Raw genomic sequence first — 7,512 nt, 5'->3', positions numbered from 1 at the left:
TCATGCTTGAGAACAATTCTCAAATTTCTATACCAGGTGGTAAAGTTTGTTCCATTCAGTTTATCCTTTTCCAGAATTGATTTCAATGCAAAGTTGGGTTGAGCAGGTGGTGCCATTGATCTACAACAGAAAATATGCAATCACTAAGCAATGTGTTTATGTAGAGTAATTCTAGCCTAAACAGAAATACTCCCACTGAAGTTGGCATCCCTCCGCAAACTCTTAGTGATTCAGGATCCGACTAGTGCATGCGACTAGTGAGCTTTAGCATCACTGCTAGCCAACATACCTATCCGGTAAGCAACTCCTTGCTAATCGTATCTCTATATGACTCCTGTCGGTCGGGAAGGTATCTCATACCCCGGATCCCAACCTTCTTTGCCACAAGGCCCAAAACCGTTTTGATAGCCTTGTCAAGTTAACCTGATGTAGTGCATGTCCGTGTCCGACACGAACCCTTCAGTTCAAGGACATCCAGCAGCACCCCAATTTTATGAGCCCACTACTAGACATACTTGACGTGCGAAGGTGCAACATCGGGGATGGCAATTCGCTTGATATTCATGAGGGATCTTTCTACCATTCTAACATGCATAGAAACAAAGAAGCATAACAATCACAAATATAACACATATTATGAAATAGTATGGCTCCTTCATGGATGTTCTTCCAGGTTGGCTCCAACTCCGATGACCATCTAGGAACTCCATCTTTTCTGTCACGTTGGGACGCCAAGCCACCAACCTGATCTCTATTATCCAACTACTACAACTAGTAATGAATTTTACATAGAGAATCACAAGTTGACACGCAAGTCGTTATACAATATAATGACAGCACTTTGGCTCCTGCCGGCTGACAAACATGACATGCAGGCCACGTATAAATTACACACATGCATCACATACACATGAGCCATACTATTCGCATCAAACCTGCAAAACAAAGTTATGCATAGAATCGCATTCTACCAGTTTGTGTGTCGGGTACGAAATACGCGGCGCTACGCACATGGCGGTCCAGCTAGCCGGTTAGCGGGCGGGGTTCGAAGGGGCAGCGCCCCTCGCGGGTGCGGGTAGCGCCCGATGTTTTCGGAAATCACATATCACATCTGATCTCCGTTCACGCCGAATTTTTTGATCTGACCGATCTTATCGATCATCGTGAATTCGATTCGGATTTACGTTTCGCTGATAACCCCGATGGCGGATGATTGACCGGTAGGGGTAGATCGTGTCATGACCTCACCGATCCCGATTGATAGAAAACATAGCCTCAACGATCCCCATGTGCAGTTGATCACATCAACCGTGCACATAGCCGATCTGATCAAGAACAACAGATCTCATCTGCTGCCTCCACATATCTAATACGCATACGATCTGAATCCAAATCCTACAGCAGAGGCTCTGATACCACTGTTGGGTTCTACGGTAGGGTGCATCGACTGCAAATTAAAATTTTCCTACGCGCAGAACAACAGGAACATGCTACGGGAGATGGATCACAGTTTGTTACCACTAGACGCGCAGTGCCGTGCAGCGGAAGAAGAGTTCGGGCAGCGCGTCCGCGTGGATCGTCTCCTCCTCGTCCGATCTCCCTCGAATAGCCGGTCGTCCGATCCCACGTACAAGTTCACCAGAGCGACGCAAGTGCACCACCTCTAACGTTATCCACGCGTGCGGGAGGAGCACCGTGCGGCGGACTGCTAGGTCCGATCACACAGTCGGCGGCGAGTGGAGGTGGCTATTCGCAACACATGCAAACCCTAGTTGCAGCACCGAAGCGATCAACCACATGAGTGTGCCGCACCTCCACTTTATATCGGCGTCCGTCACGGGCTCAACACTTGGGCCTCGCACGGACCGTAAAGCCCACAAGTCTACTCGGCCACAATCCAAATACAGATCGGATCACATCCGACCAGTGTCCTCGTATCTGACCTCATAGGTTCCTTCCCTTAAGTGTGCGACCCCTTAGGTTCCAGTCGGCTTGGTCGCAGTTTGGATCACCTCCGACCTGCACGGTTGGTAGCGGCCTCTAGCAAGGTGTGCCGACCACCAAGCAAACTATGAAGCTGGTTAGGCGAACCTGTACAACCTATCACACTTCTGTTTCTTTTGCCTCATGATATATGTTGTCGGGCTCAAGGCGAGACTGTCATCCTTGTGCTAGCCTGACCTCTTTCTCGTTCCAGTGATACCGACCACAAACCAGATTATCTCATAATCCCTGTCGCATGGCCATGCTTATCCTGGTCGGATCACACGAGGGGCCCAGAGTATATCTCTCCTGATCGAAGGGGCAAATCCCATCTTGCTCGACCATGTCTCGCAGCATGGGACTGGACAAACCCGAAACCTTCCTTTGTAACTACCCAGTCATGCAGTAGCGTTTGGTCGGCCCAAAGCAAGTCTGTCACCACCTCGAGTACATGCGTCAGCTCAGGTCTTAGGACATAGAACGTATGTTGTACTAGAGACTCACAGATGACATATCGCTATGTCTCATAGTTGGGTCTGTCCGACTCGGACCTTATCTCGACTCGGATCCGACTACATCGAAGCCGACCAGACCTTTCCAAGTCCATATTATCCGGTTAGCATCCAATGCTTCATGGCTAGTGAGACCAAGCCATCGACCGTGTCATATGCTAGTCTAGTCGGCTGCGCGTCCACACAACCCTTTTGACTAGGGACCTTTTAGGACAGTCATCATACAATGCATAGTCCCACAAACAAGTCACGTACTTGCTGATACACATCATTGATAATGTCCAAGGACTATCTTTATTCATAAACACATAGGAAATATCATCATACATGATTGCCTCTAGGGTATATCTCCAACAACTAATTGGTCTCTTCTGCTGCTTATTAGAGATGGGGAGAGGCCGTCACCCCAGGCTATGCTCTGCCACACCGGAGTATGAGTTGGATGCTTCCGAGTTCTTTAGTATCATACTTGAGACTTCTTCCAAGAGGCAAGTATATAAAAGAGAGATATCCCCTTCACCCATCTCATTATGATAACTCTGCTATTTGCTACATCACTCCTTGTCCTAAACTGCAGAGGTTGCCTGACACTTTTATGACGATGTTGGACGGCCATCGACCAAAGAATGTGAAGTTGCGACAGGCCGGCAGCAGGCTTCACAGGCTTTGGGACGTGGAGTTGGTGATCAGGTACGGCCACATGTACATGTGTCGTGGCTGGGAGCAGTTCTACCGTGCCTATGACCTATGGCACGGGTACTTCCTTCTCTTTAGGTACGACGGTGACTCCATGCTCACCGTGAAGGTGTTCAACACGACTATGTATCGCATGCGCTACCAGGACGGCGATGATGCCAGTACGTTCTGCCTCTTCTTCCTCTACATTTTGCTTTGTCTCACATCGATTGTTAACGGTCATTGTTGCATTTGGTCAGGCAATGGGAGCAGCAGCAGCGACTCTGGCTGCAGCAAAAGCAACAGCGAGGATGATCTGGAATGGAGTAGGGAAGAAGAGGAGCAGAGTGGGGATGAGGAGGTGCAGGCTGACGATGGGCAACAGATGGTGGTGGCTGAGGATGACGTAGCGACGGTGGTAGCTGATGATGGGCAAGAGATGGTGGTGGCTGAGGATGACCTAGCGATGGTGCTGCCTGAAGATGACCTCGCGATGGTGGTGGTGCCTGACAATGACCTCACGATGGTGGTGGCGCCAGCGATCCCACAGCCGGGCGACATGACCATGCCAATTGTGGTAGAAGACTACATCCCACTGCCTCCACCGCCTCGCCGCTCTTGGCGCATCAGGATGAGGAAGGAGAAGGAGAAGAAGAATGAGGAGTGAACTATGTCAGGTATGTCAGATCTCCAGAATGATTTATATATACTTAGCTTTGTTTCCTCCGAAATGACATAAGTTAGCTCTAATATGCTAAGTTATCTCTAATATGCTTAGTTTCCTAGGTTTGCTCAATAATGACATATACACTTTGGCTTACTTGTGTAAAAATGGCATAATTATGCTTAGTTAACTAAAAAATGGCATAATTAGTTAAGTTAGCTCCAAAATGACCGATTTAACCTAGGTTAGCTCCAATATGATCCATTTTACCTAGATTAGCTCCAAAATGACCAAGTTTACCTAGGTTAGCTCCAATTTGATCCATTTTAGCTAGCTTAGCTCCAAAATGACCAAGTTTACCTAGGTTAGCTCCAATATGATCCATTTTAGCTAGGTTAGCTCCAAAATGATCAAGTTTGCCTAGGTTGGCTCCAATATGATCCATTTGAGCTAGGTTAGCTCCAAAATGATCAAGTTTACCCAGGTTAGCTCCAATATGATCCATTTTAGCTAGGTTAGCTCCAAAATGACCAAGTTTACCTAGGTTAGCTCCAAAATGACCAGGTTTACCTAGGTTAGCTCCAAAATGACCTAGTTTACCTAGGTTAGCTCCAATATGATCCATTTTAGCTAGGTTAGCTCCAAAATGACCTAGTTTACCTAGGTTAGCTCAAAAATGACCTAGTTTACCTAGGTTAGCTCCAAAATGACCAAGATGGCATAATATGCTTAGTTCACTCAAAGATGGCATAATTAGCTAGGTTAGCTCCATTTTACCTAAGTATGCTTACTTCTCATTCCACTCTTCTTCTTCTTCTTCTTCTTCTTCTTCATTTTCTTCTTCTTCATGTTCTTCTTCTTCTTCTTCTAACTTTCTTGTTTCCCATTTTGTAGATCTCATTTAATTCACGGAAGCTTGCATGGATGGAGTGCTTCTTTTCCCTTTCTGCTTTTATTTTGTATCGATCAACTTGCATGGATGGAACTTGTTATATGGATGGATGGATAACGGTGTTGGATGAACAATGTGAAACTTTTGTAATATGTATGGATGGAACTATGTACGTGTTAGTTATGTATGTATATATGATGAAACTTGTGTGTTGGATATGTCTTTTTTGAAATTTGTGTGTTGAAACTTGTGTGTTCAAATTGAATGAATTTAAGAAAAAACAGAAGAAAAAAATTGGGGCTATACAGGATCTTTGCGGACGGCAAAGCAATTTGCCATCAGCCAGCGGACGACAAAGATGCCACGTGGCAGCTCCCTGTTCAACCTGGGGCTGTCCTATTTGGTTACTTTGCCGTCCGCCAGCTGACGACAAAGCTCACCATTAGCCCCCTAACGGCTGGAAGTTATCACGTGTGCCGTCCAGGACCGTTGCCGTCAGGTGGCTGATGGCAAAGATCGTTTCATCTTTGCCGTCCGCCAGCTGATGGCAAAGAAGCCTTTGTCGTAGCCCATTCAGGCGGACCTGTTGCCGTCAGCTGACACACGGCAAAGGTCTTTGTCATCCGCCTTGTATGCCTTTCCCGTCCGCCATGGCGGACGACAAAGAAGTTGATTCTAGTAGTGTTTTCCTTTCTATTTTTTGAGTGTTCACACAATTATGCCATTGTTATGATTGTGTTTTAATGATTAATTAATGTTTGTTGCAATTAAAGCCTTTGGGATGGTTCGGTTGATAGTTGACTTGATTCTATGAAAAATGGAAACTTTTGCGCCCACTACTGGAATTTTCATAATTCACTGGAACGTGATAAAATTCTGAATTTTTTACACATTATTGACATACAAATTTCGCGAGTTTTTTTCTTCTGATTTCTCAAAATTTGTGGAGTTACAAAAGTACAATGTTTTTCAGACCATTACAGAATGTTCTGTTTTAGATAGATTCTGTTTTCTATTGCATAGTTTGCTTGTTTTAATGATGTTATGGATTATATCGGGGGGTATAGGTAATATGCAAGAATAAAATATGAATGGGTTCATAACAGTACCTAAAGTTTATGATTTACTTATTATACTAACGGGTCTCATGAGGTTTCTGTTGAGTTTTGTGTGCTGAAGTTTTCAAGTTTTGGGTGAGATCACAATGGATGAGGGAATAAGGAGAGGCAAGACCCTAAGCTTGGGGATTCCCAATGCACCCCAAGGTAATAAAAGGATAACCAAGCGTCTAAGCTTGGGGATGCACCGGATGCCATCCCCTCTTTCATCTACAATCCATTGGTATACTACTTGGAGCTATATTTTTATTCATCACATGATATGAGTTCTGCTTGGAGCATCTTTTATTATAGTAGTCTTTATTTTGTTTGCTTTTTAGTTTTCCACAATCATTATTTGCTGCACACACCTTTTTGAGAGGGACACACATTTATTCATGATTTCTTAAAATACTCTATGTGCTTCACTTATATTTTTTGAGTTAGGCAGTTGCTCCAGTGCTTCACTTATATCTTTTAGAGCACGGCGGTGGTTATATTTTACAGAAATAGTTTCACTCTCATGTTTCACTTATATCTTTCTGAGATTCTAATAAATAGTAATGGCAATTGATACGTCTCCAATGTATCTATAATTTTTTATTGCTCCATGCTATTATAATATCAATCTTGGATGCTTATTATGCAATTATATATCTTCTTTGGGACTAACCTATTAACCTAGTGCCCAGTGCAAGTTGTTATTTTTTGCTTGTTTTTGGCTTTTCAGGAAATCAATATTAAACAGAGTCCAAACAAAGAAAAAACTTTGGACTATTTTTTTCTAGACCAGAAGAGGCCCTAGAAGGTTCGGGAGAAGACCCGACGAGCCACAGGGGAGCGACAAGCTTGGGAGGCACACCCCAGGCTTGTGGGCCCCTCATGGAACCTCTTGACCTAATTCCGCCTCCCCATACATTAGAGAGCCACCCAAAATATATTTTCCACTGCCGCAAGTTTCTGTTCTTCAGAGATCCCATGTAGAGACCTTTTCGGGTACTCTGCCGGAGGGGGAATCGAACATGAAGGGCCTCTACATCAACCTTGCTGCCCCTCCAACGATGTGTGAGTAATTTACCACAGACCTACACGTCCATAGCTAGTAGCTCGATGGCTTCTTCTCTCTTTGATCTACAATACAATGTTCTCCTCGATGTTCTTGGACATCTATTTTATGTAATCCTTTTTTGTGGTGTGTTTGTTGGGATCTGATGAATTGTGGGTTGATGATTAGATTATCCATGAATATTATTTGAGTCTTCTCTGAACTCTTTTATGCATGATTGTTATAGTTTGTATTTCTCTCTGATTTATCCGTTTGGTTTTGCCAACCAGATTGATTTATCTTGCAACGAGAGAGCTGCTTTTCTTTTTGCTGATGAACCCAACATCTTTGGTTGATCCAGTATGCACAACGGGGTTTATCTCCGCCAAATTATCTCCTTGGGGTACTTAGCTTTTGAGTCTTATGCAACATGACACCGCGATACTCATGTGTAGAGTTTCAATTCTTTATGACTAAAGCAAGTTCTAAGCCTCTTACAGTTTCGTTCATCTTTTATTGCTAGCCTCTATGGTACCATGCATTACCCACTCGCACATTGAGACTTGGCGCATACTTTGGAGGTGCATCGTCCAAACCCGTGGGAGGACTTCCTCTTGTTCTCCTACACATAAAACACCCCATCT

Source organism: Triticum dicoccoides, chromosome 7B (assembly GCF_002162155.2).
Source record: "Triticum dicoccoides isolate Atlit2015 ecotype Zavitan chromosome 7B, WEW_v2.0, whole genome shotgun sequence".
Taxonomy (NCBI): Eukaryota; Viridiplantae; Streptophyta; class Magnoliopsida; order Poales; family Poaceae; genus Triticum; species Triticum dicoccoides.
This window is presented reverse-complemented; position numbering follows the sequence as displayed.